Genomic DNA, 24,793 nt, shown 5'->3' with positions numbered 1-24,793 from the left:
ACAGTTTTGTGTCTTATTGACGATGTAATAAGTTTCACTGTATTTCCATTGTTGGCTGACTAGCTTTGTTTTCCACCTGCTAAGTCGCTTTTTCATGCTACGACTGCAGGAAAACTCAATTGCCACACTTTTCCAATAAATTATTCTCAGCACCGTGTGTTGCACAGCTATCTTAGAATACTTAGTTGGCGGTAGTCATTGAAGTACCCATGTTATCGCAGAGACGCCATGAACACTACACATCAGTTCTACGGGAACCTGCTAGACGAAACAATTTGTCTAGCAGTGAAGTTATTTGTACTTTCAGAATTCTGGTACACTGAACTGTAGAACGATCATCAGCGGTGAAGGTCACCAAAATGAAAGTCTTTCATTTAACAGACATTCCTCATGGCAATTAGTAGCCATCGGTATCCAGCACCACACTTTTAACTAAGGAGAACGCACAAAAACAGAAGTACTACCAGTAAGTATACATTCGCTTTGTGTCAACACCATACCAGCTAATTTCGCTAGTGGTACTGAAAAACGCGTTACATCTATACAATAGCTTCTTATTTCAATAGAACAAATAAAAATTAAGTTGCTGCCTCTATGTGCAAAGTGGACTATTGGGCGTGTAAAAAATAGTTCAGATTTATGTCAACTGCATATTGAAAAAGAATTTGAGTGTTCTGCCATCGAACGATCTGTCAACGGAGCGTCCGATCCCATCCGTCGGCTTTGCCCCGTGACCTAAGGGTGTGTGTGACGTCACGACGGCGCGGAGTTCAGTTTATGAGTGTGTTTGTGTTTATGTTTTGTTGCGGTCCTTGGTGTCCTCTGGTGGTGTATTTATGGTTCGCTTGTTTTACTTAGTTCATTTTTGTATCGGTGCTTGGAATGTTCATTGTTGGTTGTTAGTGCTGAACAAATTCCTCTACAGAAATTGGCTTCAGTGAGTTAAGAATTGAGTATCCGTATTGTTTAAGTTATTGTGTTGTGTTGTTTGCAGTATGTCGCGTGATAAGTCGTCTTATTTGTGGCTGTTTTTGTTTGGTATGGATATGACGGGTAAATTTAACAGCGTTAGTTTGCGTGCGGAAATGGGGGACAATGCGTTGTCCCCTATACAATTTGTGCCACTGTATGGGCTGCTGGCAGAAGTGGTTAGGTGCGACGAGTGTCGGCAGAAATTGCGGTCAGCATAAGTTCCGGCGTCTCTGACAAGGGAGGGTTACATGTGGCAGTGCCGCAGGGGCAACCTATGGCGCTCCGTAAGGCGTGGTACCTGGTTTAAGAGGTCGAGGTTAGGCATGCGAGAGACTGTGTTGACATTGTTTTTGCTGAAGATCCTCTCAGTTTTTGTGCACATGAGACTGATGTGAGTGAGAGGAAGGTTTGACTTATTTTCCTATTGTAGCGAAGTGTGTTGTGAGTATTAAGTACAGGGTAAGTTGGGTGGGCCTAGATTAGTGGAGCTTGACGAGTCACAGTTTGGGAACAAGTATGGGAAAGGTAAGTCTCCGGTTGGTTTATTGGTGTGGGGGTCTGTTTCTGGAGGTGGCTATTCATAGTATGTATTGAGGGTTTTTGGAGGGACGTACGAGGAGTCTATAGATGAGGGCAGAACAATAGTTTCCGATGCTTTTTCATCTTATAGGGTGTTGGGTGAGAGGGTTATCATCATTTAGTAGTTAACCATAGTTTGGAATTCAAAAATTATGAGACTGGGGCATGTACAAATGGGTTTTGGGGGGCAGTCAAGTCAGTTATTGGGAGGGGGAAGAGTAGTAGTTCTAACCCTCAGCCTCATTTAGAGGAGTACTGTTGGCGGAAGAGCGTCTCTGGTGACTTGCATTTTTCGCGTTTTTTAAGGGCTATGAGTAAAATGTATAGGCCGAAGGTGGATGGTTAAGGATCTGTTGCGAGGGTGTGGGGCTGAAGCTTGGGCGGGGGTGGGAGGGGGTGGTGTTGGTAATGTTTGTGGATGGAAGTGGTTGGGGATAGTGGTTATTTTATGTTGAGGATCTGTTTTGTTGCAGTTGTTTGAGTTGTGTGTGATTGGGATTTGTTTATTTTTTGGTATTTATTTGTTGATGGATCTTTGATTTTGGAGGGACGGTGAAGGCTGGGGGGTGTTGTCGGTTGTAAGTGGGATTTGAGTTTTTTTGGTAGCTTCTTTTTGTTGGACGACTGACTGGTGGCTGTGTGTAGCGCAGGAACTTTGTGTTAAGTAATAGTTTTTTGTGTGTATTTTTCGTGTTTTATGTTCGGCGGGGTATTTCTCTGTTGTGTAGTTAGTGGTACTTACTACATGTATTGGTGGTTGAGGTTTTGGTATTGGCACTTTGAGTTGGTTTATGTATGTTTTTTGCTGTCAGTTGTTTTTGAGCTGTATAGGCCATGGGAAGTATCTGATTCCAATGGGCTGTCGTAGCTGTGTTTTGGTATCGTGTGCCGCTGGGTGAAGTGAAGTGTTCGATTCCAGTTATGTTTGTTTAGGTGTTCGTTTTGTGGCGATGGTGCAATTTTTGGAGATTCTAGGGTTTTATAATGTGGTATCGATAATTGTTGGTTAAGCTATGTACGTGAAGGGAAGTAACCGACTTCTGGGGTTATTGTAAGTATTGGAATTTGGGAATTGCGTGTTTTCGATTTATGTCATCGTTTTGTGTGGTTTGGGATTGTGGTGTGTGTTTATATTTAGTTTGTCCCACCCAAAAGCCTCGCATTTCCCATACTGGTTTCGTTAGTTTCATTATAGTTTTGGAGAAGGATGTGTGTTGGTTTTTTAATTTATTTTCGTTTTCGTTATGTTTTCGTAATTACGTCATAGGCGCCCTATTTCAGTCTTTGTGAATGGTCCGATCCGCCATATTGCTGACGTCATTGGTCAAATCAGACAGGTGGAATCTGACGCTTCTGTAATCACGCTTATCTACGATATGAAATCAAAGTCTATAGACAACCTTATAGTAAATTAATATTCCTCAATAGTTTTCATATAGCATTAAACAAGACTAGCGAATTTAAATGCAAATTAGTACTCTGTGGCGACTCCGACGTTTATTACCTCAAGGATTCAAAACAAAAACCACTTCAACAATCACCTCGTTCATCATGCACAACACTATCAGTCCCTACTAGAGTTTCTAGTAACAGTACCACTGTAACTGATTATATTGTCACAAATATTCTGTCAGAATTACACAGTATACACTGATGAAAACAATTTATCCTACTGCATTAATTACTATAAATCAAAAGCACAGGAAATGTAATGTCAAGTATCAACCTCTACACAAATCATGAATAAGTTAACTAAAAATTTTGCTAAGAAAAGTGGGACCGAACTACTAGATATAAACAATGGCAAAACGCTAGTATCTGTATAACTCTTGGGAACATATGAGTGTGGCTCTTCCCTACAAAAACAAATGTGGATTTTGTAAGACAAAAACTGGATAAGTAGGGATATTAAGGTATCTCGTAGCAGACTCAAGGAACTGCATGTATTAGTTAATTGCAGACAGAGTGCTCAAATATCAAGACATATCATACTAGGTCTAAGAAAATATGTAACGAAGTCGTATATGCAACAAAAATGGCTACTGAGAAGGCTATTAGCTTTTCAGAAAGTAAGGCAAGGACAGCTTGGCAAATGTTAAATGAAGAAACAGATCATTAATGCAATAAAATGGACTGTCCCAAAGAAATTTCATGGAGTAACACCTTAATACGAAGTCCTGAATGAATAGTAAATGTCTTTGTAAATATCTGCGAACCTAAGACAGACACTATGACAATCTCAGCAACTAATGCTTTAAATGGGTAAAAGCTGAAGAAACAACCATTAAGTAATTCGATTTACTTGTTTTCTGCTAGTGAAGGAGAAGTAATTGGAGTTATAACCAGCCTGACGAACAGTAAGATTGTTTATGAGATTTCAAATCTACTCCTGAAACTGTCTTCTATCTTGATAGGTATGCCACTGGCCAAAGTATATAATGAGCCGATGACAGGACAGGGGGGGGGGGTTTCCAGAAAGCCCAAAAATTGGAAGGTTAATACCTTACTAATAAAGGGTGATGCAAGAGAAGCCAAAAATTACCTACCTGAGTATTTTACCAAGAACAGCAAAAACCTTTGAACATGTTCTGTACAAAATTTGATAAATTTTTTCACAACACATGAAGTATTATCCAGAAGTCAGTATGGTTACCAAAAAGTAAGTCCACCACTTCTGTTGCTCAAGATGTCACCGACTATGTGCCAGATGCTTTTGACTAGGAGGAAACTAGAACAGCTACATTTTGCTACCTGTCTAAAGCATTTTATCTAGTTCATTACGAATTACGTCTGGAGGAATTATAATTCTATGGGGTAACAGGTAATGCATTTGTTCAGTTCCTTTCTTCATAAACAAGCATCAAAATATCGAAATAAAATTAAGTAAATTTTACTCAAATACAAAGAAAATTACACATGGTGTACCACAAGAAGTGTGGTAGTGCCATTATTCCTCTTGATTAATGTAAATCTTCCTAATGACATCCAAAATTAAACCATCCTTTATGCCGATGCCAATATTGTGGTAAAGGTTGTAAATTTAGGAGAACATGCTCTAAATGATGAAGTGGTTGTTATCATGGTAAATGGTTCTGCAACAACAAATTAAATGGAATTACAAGGAAACCAATTTCATCTTTTTTTTAAATTAACAAGGTCAAAAAATTCGTCAGAATTAAAAAACTATCTCAATCTCAACTCTGTTTTGATATTAAGAAGTTAAACGGTCAACATGGAAACTCTGATAAAACATTACTATGCAAAATTTTATTCCATTATGTCCTATTGGATTGAATTTTGGGGGTTGCATTAAGTATGATTAAGATCCTTATCATACAGGAAAAGACCATTCACGTAGTGACGAGGCGAAAGAATAATAGACCAAAATTCAAAGAACTGAACATCCTAACAGCAATAAATGTCTACATCTACAGAATTCCAACACTCACAAAGGAGCACAGGTATCTCTACCAAATAAATGAAAAGTTCAATATGAAACCCGAAATTTCTGGAAGCTAAGGGCAATTCAGCACTGAACCAGCCAATTTAAGGTATTATGTACATACCTGTAGGAATGTGCCTCTGTAACTGTCTTCCAAATGTCATACAAATAGAGACTTTAAATGAATTTAAAAAAGTATTCGACAATATTGACAAAAAATCCATTTCATTCAATGCAGGAATTTATTGATGAAAGTGAAGTTATGAATGTACGATAAACTTATGATTGACTAACATGTATGATCATTTATCTGTATAATATTAGTTTGCAACTGTGTGCAAACAACGTACCTCCACCTTTAGTGTATAAGACCTGACAATGGCTATCTGTGAAGATGCATCATGTAACCACAGTACAACATCAAAATAGTTTCTGAACAAATAATAGGTGTGATAACGATGCTATATAAAAATGGGATTATTTTAGCAGTTATTTCAGGCTTTAATATTACTAATCTGATGTGTTAATCGTAGGTAACGCATTTGACATCGTTGACAGTTTTCAAAGTTAGTTTTTAAGCTAAGATCAGACATATTTAATCAGTTTTGTACGTCATAAACCTTTAAGAACCTGCTCACACGAATAACTTGAGTATGCGTTATGGTGGTGTCATTGCACTTCACGTATTTCTAGATTGTATAAGTTGAGACAGTAGTCACATGGAATGTGACACATGCTGTCCATGTGGAATGGGCACACCTATTCCAGGAATTGTCACTGATACAATTAAGCTTCTCTCCAATTGTAATTACACTCACTAGCTATCTGGATAATAGTGAAATGTGTGACGCAGACCTAATGAAGTACGTAATTGCTTAATATTGTACAGAAGGTAACACTGGTTGGTTGGTTTGTTTGTTCGTTTGAAAGAGGGGGGAAGAGACCAAATTATGTCATCGGCCCTTTGTTACTAATAAAACAATGCCACAGATTTGAGAATAAAACAGACGAGACATTTAACACAAAACAGAAGGGAAAAAACCATGAGAACGAAGGAAACGCAACGAACACTGAAAGGAACTAAAGAGGACAACGAAACAGACGCTAGAGACAGTAGTAAAACGAGAAAGCATATTACAGTAGCTGGCCGACCACGAGAATAAAAAAGAAAAGCCAGACACTCTGCAGCACATTAAAACCTCCATCCTAAAAGCAATAGGGTGGAGGACAGAGAGACAAAGGACATGCGCTGAAACTTAAATGATAAAACCCACCCAAACGAATAAAACGTGAAACTAAATCAGCCAATGAGGCGTTGTCAGATAAAATGAGCGGCAACGAATCCGGTAATTCAAGACTCCGTCACTGGGCAGTCAAAATGTGATATTGAAGCAGAATATGGGCCACTGTCTATCGGGTGCCCGCACCGACACTGAGTCGGGTCTTAAGGTTGGAAGAGGTAACCGTGGGTCGCCCAAGAGTGGCCAATGCGGAGCCAGCAGAGGATAACTGATTCCCTGCGAGAGGCCCGCATGGAAGACTTCCACACATTTGTAGGCTCCTTAATGGTACGGAGTTTGTTGTGCGTACTGTTATGCCATTCCGTCTCCCAAAGCCGAAAAGCCCTGCGGCGTAAGAAGGCAGGTCGGGTTCGTAGATGCCCATCTCCATAATCGGTTTCTACGTAGCCTGTTTGGCCATCCTTTCGGCTAGTTCACTACCTGGGATACCGACATTTCCTGCGTTCCACACAAACACCACTGAACGACGGTACCGATCGAGGGCATAGGTGGACTCATGGATGGACGCTACTAAAGGATGGCAAGGGTAGCACTGGTCAATCGTTTGTAGGCTGCTCAGGAGGCGACAATGCGCGGGACAAGGAATAAAACTTAGTCCTACTTTCGCACTGAGACGTGTGACAGAAGCTTACATCATACAACTTTACAAAATTTCTATAGGGCGCCTTTGACTAAAATGCATCCTAACCAGTATTTTCGATATTAAAGTGAGGTTCTGACTTCAGCATACAAAGGGGTCATAGAAGTATCTTCACAACCTGCGACATCGTCGCGAAAAAACAGTGACCAGTATATGTCATAAGCTTCCTTTAATTTAGGTCTATGGTCACAAACTTTTTGTCAACAGATTACCGGTTTCGGTCTTTAATGACTATCATCAGATCTGCGGCAAAAATGGAAATACACTCGCAAACTGTATACAGCTTAAGAACAATTACACAGACCATAATGAAAAGAAGTACTGACAAAATTTACATTTGTGCGCTTTAAATATGAAGGGGCACACCTGTTTCATAAAACCAAAATCCTAATGTACTGCAACCATAGTGGCATCGTCAAATGTTAAATGCGGTATCAGCACCAGCATCGTCAAATACATGAAAGTAACATCGCATGCACGACTCATGTCAGTAGTAGTACTGTTTAAAACAAGCTGCCGTACAGTAGCCACAAGATGTTTGCTTTGCAAGTTCACCAGATGTTGCTAATGTAGGCATACACTTGTTTTCAATAATTAATTGAAACAGCGAAAATAAAGGTGGATACAACAGTTTAAGCCTGTATTAAGTTTATAACGTATAAATGGCATTACAGTATTAAAAAGCAATAAAAAGAACACGACAAAAGTAATATTCCTAAAAAGAGGAAGAGTTAAGAATCAGTGGTTGACATGTGCTCTAGTGCCAATATTCCAGATAATGACTCATATTAAACACCGTTTTTTTTTTGGTTTGGTTTTAGGGCGCAAAACTGCTATGGTCATTAGCGCCCAGCCTGTGACTTAGGAAACAGTAAAAAACCCGAAACTGAAAATCAGCAGCAATGGGAACAAAGTCATAAAATTGGAGAAACTAAAAGCAGAAGGAAGGCTTAAAAATCCACTACAGAAAGGGGTTGGTTGTCCCCAAAAAAAGCGTCAAATGACTGACGTCATTTCACTAGCACTAATAAACTGGAGAACGCGGTCGGCTGAGCGCGTGTCATCTGCTAAAATCGACGATATATCAGGCGATAGCTGTAGACGGGAGCGTAACGGATTAAAATAGGGGCACTCAATTAAAAGGTGTCTTACCGTCCACAGCTGAGAGCAGTGGGGACAGAATGGGGGAGGATCGCCGCTTAAAAGATGTCGATGGCTAAAAAGACAGTGCCCTATCCGGAGACGAGTTAAAATTACCTCCTCCCGACGACGCGTTCGGGAGGAAGAAGTCCAAGCGCAAGGAAGAGCTTTCACTTCCCGCAATTTATTATGGGGAAGTGTTGACCAATGCGCATGCCATAAATGAGCAACTTTGCGACATAAACCGCTCCGTATATCGGTGAAGGGAAGCGACTGAATAGCTGGCCGAGGAAGAGAGACTGCACCCTTGGCCGCTATATCGGCCGCCTCATTCCCACAGATACCAGCGTGTCCCGGGAGCCAGAGGAACGCCACCGAGACGCCCCCCAGATGGAGCAAGCGCAGACAGTCCTGAATCCGGTGGACCAGAGGGTGCACAGGGTAAAGAGCTTGGAGACTGAGGAGAGAGCTGAGAGAATCTGAGCAGATAACGTACTGTATCCGCCGATGGCGGCGGATGTAGTGGACAGCCTGGAGAACAGCGTAAAGCTCCGCAGTATACACCGAACACTGGTCGGGAAGCCGAAATTGATTTGGGGTGTTGCCAACAATATAGGCACTCCCTACACCTAACGATGTTTTCGAGCCGTCGGTGTAAATAAATGTGGCGTCCGTCATTTGTGCACATAGAGCAGCAAATGCCCGACGATAAACAAGTGTAGGGGTACCATCCTTGGGAAATCGACAAAGGTCACAGAGCAGGCAGATCCGGGGATGGAGCCAAGGCGGTGCTGTACCCTAAGTTGTCAAGGTTTTAGGAAAGCGGAAGGATAGAGAATGGAGCAGTTGACGGAAGCGGACTCCCGGGGGTAGTAGGGAGGAGGAGCGGCCAGCATACCCTACATCAATTGAGGCGTCGAAAAAAATGTCATGGGCTGGATTAGCAGGCATGGAAGACAGATGGCTAGCATAACGACTTAGAAGGACCGCTCGCCGATTGGACAACGGAGGTTCAGCAGTCTCAGCATAAAGGCTTTCCACAGGGCTAGTGTAAAAAGCTCCAGACACTAAACGTAATCCACGGGGGTGGATAGAGTCGAGACGCCGAAGAATAGACGGCCGAGCAGAGGAGTAGACTATGCTTCCATAATCCAATTTCGAGCGCACTAAGGCGCGATAGAGGCGGAGAAGGACCACTCTGTCCGCTCCCCAGGAGGTACCATTCAGGACACGGGTGTTAAGCGATCGCAGACAGCGAGCCGAAAGATAGGAAACGTGGGAGGACCAGCACAGTTTTCTATCAAACATAAGACCCAAGAATTTAGCGACGGCTGAAAACGGAAGGTTGATAGGTCCTAGATGTAAGGAGGGCGGAAGAAACTCCTTACGTCGCCAAAAATTAACACAAACGGTCTTACTGGGAGAGAAACGGAAGCCTGTTTCGATGCTCCAAGAGTGGAGGCGATCGAGACATCCTTGAAGACGTCGTTCAAGAAGGCTGGTCCGTTGAGAGCTGTAGTAGATCGCAAAATCATCCACAAAGAGGGAGCCCGAGACATCGGGAAGGAGACAATCCATAATTGGATTTATAGCGATGGCAAACAGTACAACACTCAGCACGGAGCCCTGGGGTACCCCGTTTTCTTGGGAGAAAGTGCGGGAGAAAGTAGTGTTCACCCGCACCCTAAATGTGCGCTCTGCCATAAATTCGCGAAGAAAAAGGGGCAGCCGGCCTCGAAAGCCCCAAGAGAACAGTGTGCGGAGGATGCCTGTCCTCCAACAGGTATCGTATGCTCTCTCCAGATCAAAAAATATGGCTACCGTTTGGCGTTTCCGGAGAAAATTGTTCATGATATAAGTGGAGAGAGCAACAAGATGGTCAACTGCAGAACGATGCTTTCGGAATCCGCATTGGGCAGGTGTTAAAAGACTGCGGGATTCCAGCCACCACGCTAAGCGGTAATTCACCATACGCTCCAAAACCTTACAGACACTACTCGTGAGAGAAATGGGGCGATAGCTAGAGGGGAGATGTTTGTCCTTTCCAGGTTTCGGAACAGGAACGACGATAGCTTCCCGCCATCGTCTGGGAAAAGTACTGTCGGACCAAATTCGGTTATAAAGACGAAGGAGGTAACGCAGACTATGGGTTGATAAATGCAGCAACATTTGGACGTGGATACCATCTGGTCCTGGGGCGGAGGAGCGAGAAGAAGAGAGTGCATGTTGGAGTTCCCGCAAGGAGAAAACAGTATTGTAGCTCTCGCGATTTTGAGAGGAGAAAGCAAGAGATCGCACTTCCGCTGCACGTTTCTTCGGGAGAAACGCTGGCGGGTAATTTGAAGAGCTCGAAATCTCGGCAAAGTGCTAACCCAACGAGTTAGAAATTGCGACAGGGTCCACTAATGTGTCATGCGCGACAGTGAGCCCAGAGACCGGGGAGAAACTAGGCGCGCCTGAGAACCGTCGAAGCCGACTCCAAACTTCCGAGGAGGGAGTGAAGGTGTTAAATGAGCTAATAAAGAATTTCCAGCTTGCCTTCTTGCTATGGCGGATGACACGACGGCATCGCGCTCGGAGCTGCTTATAGCGGATACAGTTGGCCAAAGTAGGATGGTGGCGGAAAACGCGGAGAGCACGTCGCCGCTCACGTAGTGCGTCACGGCATGCCTCGTTCCACCAAGGAACTGGGGGGCGCCGGGGCAATTCGGTGGTGCGTGGTATTGAATGTTCCGCAGCTGTAAGAATAACGTCGGTAATGTGTGTGACCTCATCGTCGACGCTGGGAAAGTGACGGTCATCGAATGTCGCTAGAGACGAAAAAAGTGTCCAATCGGCTTGAGCAAACTTCCAGCGTCGCGGGCGCATATATGGCCGTTGAGGCTGCAGTCTAAGGACACATGGAAAGTGGTCAATCGAGTGTGTATCATCAAGGGCGAACCATTCGAAGCGCCGAGCTAGCGGAACAGTACCGACCGCAAGGTCCAAATGAGATAAATTTGCCGTGGAGGCAGACAAAAACGTAGGGACCCCAGTGTTGAGGCAAACTAGATCTGCTTGGTGGAAGACGTCTAGCAATAGTGAGCCACGTGGACAACGATGTGGAGATCCCCAAAGCGGGTGGTGGGCATTGAAGTCCCCAACCAGCAAATATGGAGGTGGAAGCTGACCAAGAAGATGAAGGAGATCAGCTCGTGCCATTGGTGTGGACGATGGAATGTATACAGTACAAAGAGAGAACGTGTATCCGGAAAGGGAAAGACGGACGGCGACAGCTTGGAAAGAAGTGTTTAAATGGATTGGGTGATAATGGACAGTTTCATGGAGAAGAATCATGAGTCCTCCATGTGCTGGAGTGCCTTCAACAGAGGGGAGATCATATCGGACCGACTGAAAATGAGGGAGAACAAAGCGGTCATGGGGACGCAGCTTTGTTTCCTGAAGACAGAAGATGACCGGCGAGTAGGATCACAAGAGGATCGACAATTCATCCCGATTGGCTCGAATGCCGCGGATATTCCAGTGGATAATGGACATAGGGTGAACAGAAAATTGAGGAATGTGACCAAGGTCGCTGTCAACTCAACGACTGCTCTGAGCTTGCGACCGACAGCATGGAATGGCAGTCAGTCGAAGGCAGAAGATCCTGATCCATAGGTTGGTCAGGAGCAGCTCCTGCCACCAGCGACCGGCCGGTTGATCGGCCGCCAGCAGTGCGCCTCGGCGACACAGAAGACGGCCGAGGGCGACTTCCGCCAGGTGGTGCTGTAGATGGGACACGCCTTGGCGGAGAAGGAGAGGAACTGGGTTTCTTTGTAGCCTTCTTGGAAGTATGATGTTTAGAGGAAGCAGGAACCGATGGTTGGGAAGTTGCCGTACGTAAAAACTCTTCACGAGTATGCTCATTTTTCGAAATCTTGGTGTCTGACTTTTGGGCTCGAGATTTAGCAGAACTCGGCGAAGGGTGAGCCAGAGAGTGGGCAGGCGAAAGTGGTGAGGTTGAACGGGCGATCTTTGCGCTGGCCGATCTGACGACTGTGGCACTAAAGGTGAGGTCGCAAGTCTGCGTGGCCGCCTCCTTTGTTGGCCGAGGAGAAGCAAGGACAGTGCTGTAGTTTCCTTTCTGAGGCACGGTGGGCTGTCGACTGGCGAATAATTTTCGAGCAGCAAAGGTCGACACCTTTTCCTTTACTCTAATTTCCTGGATGAGCTGTTCGTCCTTAAAAACGGGACAATCTCGAGAGGAAGCGGCGTGGTCACCCATACAGTTGATGCAGCGAGGGGATGGAGGTGGACAAGCACCCTCATGGGCATCCCTGCCACACGTAACACATTTGGCCGGATTGGAACAGGACTGGCTGGTGTGATTGAACCGCAGGCACCGATAGCAACGCGTAGGGTTCGGGACGTAAGGGCGAACGGAAATTATTTCATAGCCGGCTTTGATTTTCGATGGTAGTTGAAATTTGTCAAATGGCAAGAAGACAGTGCGGGTTGGAATGATGTTCGTGTCAACCCTTTTCATAACCCTATGAACAGCCGTTACGCCCTGGTCAGACAGGTAGTGCTGAATTTCTTCGTCAGACAGTCCATCGAGGGAGCGTGTATAAACGACTCCACGCGAGGAATTTAAGGTACGGTGCGGCTCCACCCGGACAGGGAAGGTGTGTAGTAGTGACGTACGCAGCAATTTTTGTGCCTGGAGGGCACTGACTGTTTCTAACAACAGGGTGCCATTCCGTAATCTGGATCAAGACTTTACAGGACCTGCAATTGCGTCGACACCTTTCTGAATAATGAAAGGGTTGACCGTGGAGAAGTCGTGACCTTCGTCAGACTGAGAAACAACAAGGAACTGTGGCAACGATGGAAGAACCGACTGTGGTTGAGACTCAGTGAACTTACGTTTGTGAGCAGACGTAGTGGAAGGTGAGGAAACCATTGCGGAAGAATCCCCCATGATTACCAGCGTCTCCGATGGCGCGCTCCTCCCTTGTGGGGGCCCTCTCTGAGGGCACTCCCGCCTTAGGTGATTGTTCACACCTCAGGTCACACCTCCCGACAAACGGACGGAGGGACCTATCGGCACTTTCGGAAGGTATCAGCTCGGGTAATCACCCCTCCCTGGGCCTGGCCGTTACCAGGGGGTACGTACGTGTCCTACCTGTCTACCCGGGGCGGGGAATTACGCGTTACCCCGTCACCGGCTACGCATGGAAGTGCGTGGGTTGGCCTTCAGACACGCACAGGGAGGAAGGAAGAGAAAGGGAAAGGAAAGAAGAGAGGTCTCAAACGCCGCAGCGGAGAAGGTAGAGAGAAGAGGTAAGGAAAAGATAAGGACAAAGGAAGGATGAAGACTTACAAGCAAGGAAGGAAGGCGAAGAATGTAGTATATGTACAAGCGTCAGTCTCCGGACGTAGGCACAAACCATAACCCCAGAGAAAGGGAAAGAAAGAGCCAGAGGTGAAGGGAGGGGGGGTGGCGAAGATGGGGGATGGGGAAGGATGCGGAAAGGGAAGGTATGCAGCCCGGAAAGGAAGGAAGGCCACATCAGCTCGGGGTCCCGTGCTCGCTACGCACGTATCCACAAAAGAGTTGTGGATCCCCTGGGGGGATTAAACACCGTGGATAGTGTACTGGGTAATATTAAACAACCATAAAACAAATCGCTAAATGAGCCACAAATGAAGGAAAACATAGTGCTCCACATAATCAGCGCCCTCTGTTAGCGCTAACGCCAGAATTCCGCACAGGCGGGAAGTGGTTGGAGGAACGTGACCAGCAGAGGGCCCCTCGTACCCTGCGGCACTCCGTTGCAATAAAATAATGATAAAATTACGTAACAGTGGATGATCCACATTATGTGATTAATGCAGTCTATGAAATGAATAAAGCGAAGTAGACATTGGCCACAATCATGTTGCCAGTTAAGCAATTTTGTTGGTTCTCAATTCTTTGCTTGATAAATTTCCAACTCCTCTAACAAATTAAGAGCAGACATTTTCCGTTCTGCGAAAAATACGCATACAATTCTGAATGCTCCCTCTGGAATGACCAGTGTCAGGTAAACTCTGTCCCAAAGCCGTTTTGTGGCTGCGGGTGTTCTTTAAACCCCAATTTAAAAGAGCGGCCTGTTTGACCGATATAATCTGTCACAGTTACTGCAGTCAATCCTGTATACTTTACAGCCATCAAATTTATCATAGTTCCCTTTCAGTTTATGTTTTATTCGTTGTTTTAGGGTGTTATTAATCAGAAAGCCACATCTGACAGACTTTTTACAACATTTTTCTACTTTCAGGTACATTTTGCCGTTAAATTTCATAGGAATTTTTTACATTTTATCTTTGCTGTCTCTTTGTGTGTGTGTGTGTGTGTGTGTGTGTGTGTGTGTGTGTGTGTGTGTGTGTGTGTGTGTGTGTGTGCGCGCGCGCGCGCGCTCTGTTTGTTAAACGTTTCTTTAGCTACCGTAGGGGCGCGTGACGTCATTTATAGAAAAGCCGTTAGCTACCGCGATCTGCTTTCAAATGCTCAGCTCTTCACGTATTTCGTTTTCTCTTGTGAAGCGGCTGGGATGACAAAATTAGAAATTGCGGACGCAGCTGTTAAGGTTAATAAGGTGTTGTCTGTTCAGAATAGTTCTAATATTGTGGTTAATCACGAGAGCCGTATCTTAAAGGGTCTCAATACCAAGTTAGAGAAGGAGAAAGCAATGGTCATTCGTGCTGACAAGGGGAACACGGCAGTTCTTATATGTGAAGATGATTACATTAAGAAAACCGAAGAATTTTTTTTTCAGAAAACGATATTATGGAAATTCACAAAGACCCAACTGATGAGTTCCAGACTAATTTGAGCCTAAAGATTGACAGCTCCCAATTTCTTCTTAACGATTATGAAAGAGATAGCTCAAAATAATGTCAAACTTCCCCAGCTCAGATCTCGAGTTAAGATCCACCAAGATGGGAATCCGGTTAGTCCGATTATTTACAGTATTTTGTACTGTTTCTCCTGGGTGGACTTCGGTTTGCATTTTTTTAAACTAAATATTACGATAAATTTTATAAATAATCGGCAAGTACGCCAAAGAAAAGAACTAAAATGGACATGTTACTCCATGGACTCTGGCGCTTCTATGCATGAAATCTTTCCCTTGCCATTCGCTTATCTGCTTGGATTCGGACCTAAGAAGACGTTCTTATGTTAAGCTCATCTTGCTGTACCAGCTGATAATTTAAATTTTACTTAAAACCCGAAAAATTTAATGGTTTTTTGTCAAAAGAATTTGTGTATGTGGTCAATCTATCGTAAATCTGATACCTTTATTTTCTTGAGTAGAATTTTTATTGTTAGGGGCCATCTTAGAAAAATATAAGATTTTTCTTTTAGCTCAATTACGAGACGTGCCGTCTGTTATGACAATTAACTTTACTTCAGATCCCACGCGACAGGAGGCAGCTACTAATAATTTAACAATTTTACTTAGAGATTTTCTTTGTATCAGGAGATAACACCACAGGCGGAAAAGGTCTTGTCACAGGATTCTATTTCCATTACAGGATTTCATTTGTAGATGCTACTCTTTATCTTGTATTGGAGAATCGAGACGAAACCACGATATCAAGTTACGTACTACAGTTGTGTACACCGCAAATGCTTGGCAAATATTCTCTGGTGCAATAAGCACACGACTTCCCACGAGCCTAGTGTTGGATAAATGAGAAAACCACAATTATCGACGATTACGTAACTACCTTGAGAAGTGAGCTAGTTCACTGCGTGCTTATACACGTCGGGCTAAATTAAACAACATATTACACTGTTCATAATATTCCTACATTAGTTATTCTCTTTTATGCTGATCCATTGCATTAATGTGTTTCTTTTTATATAAGTCACGGCTCATTTTATTTTATTGCATTACAATTTCATCACCATGCTATAAATTAAATAAGTTCCTTACTAATAAAATTAAATCAGTTTACACGCTCAATAATTATTTTGGGGTCAAAAACAGTGCTGAGCTAGCAAATGTAATTAAGGCTATACATATACCAAATAATGCGACATTAGCATCCTTGGCTGTAAAAATCTTTACAGTGATGTCCGAGTAAAAGAAACTATTGACATTATTAGACGCAATCTCCTCCCACAACAAGATTAGTACTGCAGAGTGTAAATAACTAATTGAAATCCTAGATTTTGTCTTAGCTTACAGTTTTTCTTTTTACCTTTCCTGACAATTTATTGTCAAAAGGACGGGCTATTTTTCAATGATTTAGAATGTAAATTTTTTGCCAAGTATCCACAACTAAAAGATAAAAGGATTTATTACAAACGTTATGTCGACGACATTTTATTACTGATGGGTGACACCAGTGAGGTCAACACATTCGCCCAAGCAATAGCTAGCGTGCACCCCAAAATAACCTGTAACACTGAAATAGAAGATGGTGCCATTAACTAGCTTGATCTCCCTATTAAGAAAGTTAAGAACAAACATAAGTTCTCGATTATTAGGAAACCAACTTATACAGACAGTATCATCAAAGCCAGTTCATGCCATCCTCCCCAATACAAAAAAGCTTTGTTCACCTCCATGGTCCACCCACTCCTTCGTCTGCCTTTGGGCGAAAACTAAATACGTAAAGATCTTAGCACGGCTTTGGGACAGCATTTATCTGACACTGATAATTCCATTGGGAATTGTATGCATATTCTTCAGAGCGGAAAAAGGCCGTGCTCTTAATTTGTTATAAGAGCTTGAAATTTATAAAGCAAAAAATAGAGAACCAACTAAACTGCAGAACTGGCAATACAACCTACCAATGCCTACTTTGCTTCATTTGACAATGTTTAACGTTAATCACTTTTTTTTTTTCTTTGTTGTATTTCAATTCCCCATCGGGGCGGGCTGGCAGCAGCATATGCGCTGCTCTTCAGCCGAAAGACATAGAACAAAACAATAGAAGACATTTAAAAACAGCAAAGGAGGGAATAAGGTGAACATAGATATAAAAAAGGGGGAACATCATGGAAGGCAATAGATAAAAAACGGGGTGACTGTAAAATGGAGATAAACTGTTTAAAAGTGCACACACAAAAAGCCACACACTGTGACGATTAAAAGAACACAAGGCACAGTATGACTGGAGCATAAAGTTATCGATGGATGGCGTAGCACATAACGTAACACTGACGGCGAACCTCAAGGCAGTACCAAATTAAAATCACACCTCTTGACGCACAGGAGAAACAACACTAAACACAACACTGATGTGGCACACTGATGATGATCAATACAGAGGATCTGCCAGGCGCTAGGAGATGAGGGAGACCTGAAGAAGGGAGGGAGGGAGGGAGGGGAAGAGATGGGGGAGATGAGCGGGCGGGCGCGCTGAAGAGGGTCAGTAGGGAGGGATGTGGGAAGGAAAGGGGCAAATATGGGGTGCAGGGTCTCGGGGGAGGGGGGGATGGAGGAAAATCCGCTCTGGGAGAAAGAGGGAAGAGGAAAAAGGGGGCCCTGGGGAGGGGGGGGGGAACAAAGCAAGGTTACAGTTGCAAGGAAGGGTAGATGTCATGGCGAAGTTCGTCATCCGGGAGGGTGAGGCGTTGGAAATTGCCCTGATGAAGGAGATGGAGGGTGTGGAGGTGGAGAGAGGGAGGGATACAGCCATAGAGGCGCGGCAACGGGCGGGGGGTGGAGAGGAAGGAGGAAACCAGAGGGTGGGGAGGATCAAGCCTGCGAACAATGTAAAGGATGTGGAGATGTTGGAGGAACAGGAGGAGGCGGGGGAATGGGATCAGTTCATACAGGAGCCATGTGGGGGAAGGAAGGCGGATACAGAAGGCAAGGTGGAGCGCATGGCGTTCAAGGATTTGGAGGGCCTTGTAAAAGCGGGTGGGGGCGGAGATCCAGGCAACGCTGGCATAACAGAGGATAGGACGGATGAGGGATTTGTAGGTGTGGAGGATGGTAGAAGGATGCAATCCCCATGTCCGACCAGACAGGAGTTTCAGAAGGCGGAGGTGGGAATGGGCTTTCTGCTGGATGGTCTGGAGATGAGGGGTCCAGGTGAGGTGTCGGTCGAGGGTGAGGCCAAGGTATTTCAGGGTGGGGGACGGAGAAGACCTCGGAAAGGTGGGAAGCGAAGTGGTTGGCCTTACTGAGGTTGTCAGGAAGGGAGCGATCGTTATGGAGAAGGGGGTAGTGGGGAGCGGAAAGGGAACCAGTAAGACGATGGAAGGCGGACCAGTACTTGGAGGAGTTATAGAGGGTGGCGTTGAGTCGTGTGCAGGTCTGGCGCCAGTCTCGGCGTTTCGTTGCTGTAATAAGGTCCCGTACGTGTCGCTGTATTTGCCGGTGGCGTTGGAGTGTATCCCTGTCACGAGTGCGCAGCAAGGAGCGATAGAGGCGGCCGGATTCACGGAGGACAGCCCGCGGAGGAATGCTAATCACCGCACACCTCAGTTATATATAGTGTGTTAAGTTCACCTAGTATTGAGTGCATCACATATTTACTTCGTTTTCATACGTTTTACGCATGACTAGTTGGTCTTGTTCCTTCTCTATTAATTTCATAGACTGCATTAAACACAATGTGGACCATCCACTGTTACGGAATTTTATCATTCTTTTCTTGCAACGGAGTGCCGCAGGGTACAAGGGGCCCTCTGCCGGTAACATTCCTCCAACCACTTCCCGCCTGTGCGGAATTCTGGCCTTAGCGCTAACAGAGGGCGCTGATTCTGTGCAGCACTGTTCTTATTTTCATTTGTTGCTCCTTTAGCTATTTGGTTTATGGTTGTTTAATATTACCCGGTGCACTATCAACGGTGGTCAATATTTATTTCATTATCTAGTCGTAACTGCCGTCTGCTTCACGTCTGCTGTGCATCGAGCTACCTTAATTTAAGTATTAACTGCATTTTTCTTACTTATCACTTCTTCCGTGTGTTTTTGCTTTTAGGAAGCTTTAATTGTCGAGTGCTAGTAATAGTGTTCCATAGATTTCGTGTTTGTTTTGAATACAGTCAGAGTCCCTTTAGTCAGCCATAGTGCCAGTAGTTCTAGTGTTTGTTTTCAATACAGTCCAGAGACAGGTAGTGCTATTTTCATTGTTTTCTACATGAAGTGCCTATCAACTACAGTTTAGTCAACAATCAGCCGCCTTTAGTGAATTAGCAGTGTAGCTCAAAGTTGATTAACTCTCTACAGTAAATTGATTTCTTAGGATGGATAGGATGTGTGACTGCTTTGTACGGACGCAGGAGGAGCTGGCCACTGTTCGCGAACAGCTGAGCGTGTTGATGGCCGCGGTCAGTTGTCTTCAGGCTGCTGCCTCGGCGTGTGGCGGCAGTGGGGAGTCTGGTGCGTGGCATGGTGCACCCCAGGTGTTACATGCTTCACCCACTGTCCCTGCTGTCGAGACATCTTCGCGGGTACCGGGCGCCGTTGGACCACCCTCTCCCCAAGGGGAGTGGCGGGTTCAGCGGCGTTCGCGGCGCACGAGCCGGAGGGTCAATGTGGAGGCTGGCCGTGTGGCGTCGCCCGCTCTACCCGTAAGGGAACATGTGGCCGCTCCTTCAGCAAGGTCCGAGCAGGCACACGGGGAGAGGGGTTTATTGGTTATTGGGAGCTCCAACGTTAGGCGAGTGATGGAGCCCCGTTAGGGAAATAGCGGAAAGGTCGGGGAAGAAGGCCAGTGTTCACTATCTGCTTGCTGGGGGTTCTCATCCGAGATGTGGAGGAGGCCCTGCCGGCGGCGATAGAGAGCACTGGGTGCACCCGACTGCAAATTGTTGCTCATGTCGGCACCAATGACTCCTGCCGTCTCGGTTCAGAGGTCATCCTCAGCTCGTACAGGCGGTTGGCGGAATTGGTGAAGGCGGAAAACCTCGCCCGCGGGGTGGAATCTGAGCTAACTATTTGTAGTATCGTTCCCAGAACCGATCGCGGTCCTCTGGTTTGGAGCCGAGTAGAAGGCTTAAACCAGAAGCTCAGACGATTCTGCGGGGGTATGGGGTGCTAATTTCTCGACCTCCGCTATCGGGTGGAGAAATGTAGGGTCCCCCTGAATAGGTCAGGCGTGCACTACACGCCGGAAGCGGCTACAAGGGTAACGGAGTACGTGTGGAGAGCACATGTGGTTTTTAGGTTAGAGAATTCCCTCCCTAGGCCCAACAAGACGCCTCCTGAGACACGGCAAGGTAGGAGTAGGCAAAATGCAACAGGGAATAACAATATTAATGTGCTAATAGTAAACTGCAGGAGCGTCTATAGAAAGGTCCCAGAACTGCTCTCATTAATAAACGGTTACGGACAAAGTTGGCTGAAACCAGACGTAAACAGTAATGAAATCCTAAACTCAGATTGGAATGTATACCGCAGAGACAGGCTGGACAGTGAACGGGGAGGCGTGTTTATAGCGACAAGAAGTGCAATAGTATCGAAGGAAGTTGACCGAGATCCGAAATGTGAAATGATTTGGCTGAAGGTCACGGTTAAAGCAGGCTCAGACATGGTAACTCGATGTCTCTATAGGCCCTCTGGCTCAGCAGCTGTTGTGGCTGAGCACCTGAAGGATAATTTGGAAAATATTTGGAGTAGATTTCCCCACCATGTTATAGTTCTGGGTGGAGATTTTAATTTGCAGGATATAGACTGCGAGACTCAAACGTTCATAACGGGTGGCAGAGACACAGAATCCAGTGACATTTAAGTGCTTTATCTGAAAACTACCTTGAGCAGTTAAACAGAGAACCGACTCGTGGCGATATTAGGCTTCTGGTGACAGACCCGAACTATTTGAAACAGTTAACGCAGAACAGGGAATCAGCGATCATAAAGCGGTTTCTGCATCTATGATTACAGCAGTAAATAGAAATATTAAAAAGGTAGGAAGATTTTTCTGTTTAGCAAAAGTGACAAAAAGATTTCAGAGTACCTGATGGCTCAACACAAAAGTTTCGTCTCAAGTACAGTTAGTGTTGAGGATCAGTGGACAAAGTTCAAAACCATCGTACAATATGCGTTAGCTGAGTATGTGCCAAGCAAGATCGTAAGAGATGGAAAAGAGCCACCGTGGTACAACAACCGAGTTAGAAAACTGCTGCGGAAGCAAAGGGAACTTCACAGCAAACATTAACATAGCCAAAGCCTTGCAGACAAACAAAAATTACGCGAAGCGAAATGTAGTGTGAGGAGGGCTATGCGAGAGGCGTTCAATGAATTCGAAAGTAAAGTTCTATGTACTGACTTGGCAGAAAATCTTAAGAAATTTTGGTCTTATGTCAAAGCGGTAGGTGGATAAAAACAAAATATCCAGACACTGTGACCAAAATGGTACTGAAACAGAGGATGACAGACTAAAGGCCGAAATACTAAATGTCTTTTTCCAAAGCTAATAAAATAGACACCCTAGCTGCAAGCAGGCGTTGATACACTTCATTGGGGACATTTTGAAAATGTCTGCCCCGACCGGGACTCGAACCCGGGATCTCCTGCTTACATGGCAGACGCTCTATCCACCTGAGCCACCGCGGGCACAGAGGATAGTGCGTCTGCAGGGACTTTTCCCTTGCACGCTCCCCGTGAGATCCACGTTCCCAACATGTCCACAACACTACATTCGTAGTGCGCCTAATAGATGTTTGCCCATCATACTCATTACTCGTGGCAGATTAATCTACCAAGTCCAGTAAGAGTTCGGGCATAGCGTGTGCGTTCGCACAAGAAGGTCAAAGGCCGGGAACCCATACTTTTAACTATATATGACGGTAGTATCTGTTCCCGAAAGAACAGTTACCGTGGATGACTATGCAAACAACTATTAGGCGCACTACGAATGTAGTGTTGTGGACATGTTGGGAATGTTTATCTCACGGGGAGCGTGCAAGGGAAAAGTCCGTGCAGACGCACTATCCTCTGTGCCCGCAGTGGCTCAGATGGATAGAGCGTCTGTCATGTAAGCAGGAGATCCCGGGTTCGAGTCCCGGTCGGGGCACACATTTTCAACATGTCCCCAATGAAGTGTATCAACGCCTGCTTGCAGCTAGGGTGTATTTCATTTCTAGCAAAGCTGCATGGTCATCCGCGGTAACTGTTCTTTCGGGAACAGATACTACCGTCATATATAGTTTTTCCAAAGCTGTTTCACAGAGGAACACTGCACTGTAGTTCCTTCTCTACATTGTCGCACAGATGACACAATGGTAGATATCGAAATAGACGACAGAGGGATAGAGAAACAATTTAAATCGCTCAAACGAGGAAAGGCCGCTGGACCTGATGATATACCAGTTCGATTTTACATAGAGTACGCGAAGGAACTTGCCCCCCTTCTTGCAGCGGTGTACCGTAAGTCTCTAGATGAGCGTAGCGTTCCAAAGGATTCGAAAAGGGCACAGGTCATCCCCGTTTTCAAGGAGGGATGTCGAACAGATGTGCAGAACTATAGACCTATATCTCTAACGTCGATCAGTTGTAGAATTTTGGAACACGTATTATGTTCGAGTATAATGACTTTTCTGGAGACTAGAAATCTACTCTGTAGGAATCAGCATGGGTTTCGAAAAAGACGTTCGTGTGAAACCCAGCTAGCGCTATTCGTCCACGAGACTCAGAGGGCCATAGACACGGGTTCACAGGTAGATGCCGTGTTTCTTGACTTCCGCAAGGCGTTCGATACAGTTCCCCACAGTCGTTTAATGAACAAAGTAAGAGCATATGGACTATCAGACCAATTGTGTGATTGGATTGAAGAGTTCCTAGATAACAGAACGCAGCATGTCATTCTCAATGGAGACAAGTCTTCCGAAGTAAGAGTGATTTCAGGTGTGCCGCAGGGGAGTGTCATAGAACCGTTGCTACTCACAATATACATAAATGACCTTGTGGATGACATCGAAAGTTCACTGAGGCTTTTTGCAGATGATGCTGTGATGTATCGAGAGGTAACAATGGAAAATTGTACTGAAATGCAGGAGGATCTGCAGCTAATTGACGCATGGTGCAGGGAATGGCAATTGCATCTCAATGTAGACAAGTGTAATGTACTGCGAATACATAGAAAGTTAGATCCCTTATCATTTAGCTACAAAATAGCAGGTCAACAATGGAAGCAGTTAATTCCATATATTATCTTGGAGTAAGCTTTAGGAGTTATTTAACCCTCCTAATGCCATGGAGTCTATAATGACCCCAGGCCGTAATTTTCTGCAAAGTATACGTTATTTGCTATTCCTAAAAATTATGAAAAATTCGGACTTCTCCTGTATTAAGTAATGGGTTCGTAATATATTAATATAACTTTTTCAAAATATTTAGTTTTGTAGAAAATCAAGAGAGAACCACTGAATACCATTGTGTTTAAATGCGACCCCATTTCACTCTTGCTGTATTACCCAATAATGCTGTATTGAATCCATAACTTGATTTATTTCCTTTGTTTTATTCATGTAAATATTGTTGTCACGTGTGATTATTGCCAATACTTTATAAGCTGACAGTTATTTGTTCCATACAAGAGGAGACCACTATTGTGTGTGTTGCATTTAGTGGAAAATGTCTCGTCACCTTTCCGAAGACGAAGTGCTTGAAATATCACTGCAAGATAATCCTCTATCTGGAGAATCAGTGATATCAGCGATATAGTTTCTGATGCCTCATGCAGCGATGGAGAAACTGATGTCATAGAAGAGAATATTCCTCAATCAGACGGAAGTTCAGAAGAAGATTTGGACAGTGCAGATGTAAAGCCTGAACAGGAAGTAACCCATATTTCCAACTGATAACACAATGTATTTTTGTAAATGTGCATTAGGGTCTAGAGCCAAGATATACCCTTTGTTGTATTTTTATTTTTTTTTATATTGTGTAGGCCTAAAAACAAAGAAGAATTGTAGCACAAACACGAGTTGAGAAGAGCTTGTGGAAGAGAAGAGAGATGGAACATGATGCGAGTGAAGCCAGGTCCAACAAAATTCGCAGTGAAATATGTAGACTCCATAGAATCAGATTTTCAGATTTTTCTTAGGAGAAACATTCTTCATGTGGACTAACAAAGAGGGTAGCCTTGTTTACAGTAGTAAATGGAAGCCAGTAGATGCCATTGAACTGAAGTGCTTTATCGGTGTCTTGATCCTAGCAGGTGCTTACAAGGCCCATAAAGAAGCACTTACACATCTGTGGAACAAAGAGGATGGTAGACCCATTTTTAGTGAAGCAATGGCTAGAAATCGCTTTACGCAAATTTCAGGGTGCATCCGATTTGATGACGTAGATGTGCGACGTCACAACCGTGCTCCTGACAAGCTGGCTCCCATTAGAGAAATATTTGGAATGTGGGTACACACATTTCAAGAAGCATATGGTCCTCACAGCAACGTAACAATTGGACATATTTTGGCATTTCGTGGTAGATGTCCATTTCGGCAATATATTCCTTCAAAGCCTGTAAAATATGGGTTGAATTTATGGGCTGTATGGGATAGTGCAACGTCTTACGTTCTCAGTCTCCAAGTTTACACTGGTCGAAAAGAAATTGAATCTCGTGAAGTTGGTCAAGGCAAGAGAGTTGGTTTAGGTATGGTGAAAGGCTTAGAAAACAGTGGCAGAAATTTAACAACTAACAATTTTTTCACTAGCCTTAGTTTGGCGAGAGAACTCCTAAAAATCAATCTCACACTTTTAGGAACAATTAGAAAAAATAAAAGAG

General features: G+C 44.4%; 1 non-coding gene across 1 annotated transcript; it reads right to left on the bottom strand.

The window, feature by feature from the left end:
* Window positions 1–21,547: 21,547 nt before the first annotated feature.
* Window positions 21,548–21,622, bottom strand: Trnat-ugu (transfer RNA threonine (anticodon UGU)). The gene has a single exon. It is a non-coding gene; the product is annotated as a tRNA-Thr (tRNA).
* Between the last annotated feature and the right edge of the window lie 3,171 nt (window positions 21,623–24,793).

Source organism: Schistocerca nitens, chromosome 1, assembly GCF_023898315.1.
Source record: "Schistocerca nitens isolate TAMUIC-IGC-003100 chromosome 1, iqSchNite1.1, whole genome shotgun sequence".
Classification (NCBI taxonomy): domain Eukaryota; kingdom Metazoa; phylum Arthropoda; class Insecta; order Orthoptera; family Acrididae; genus Schistocerca; species Schistocerca nitens.
This window is presented reverse-complemented; position numbering and strand designations above follow the sequence as displayed.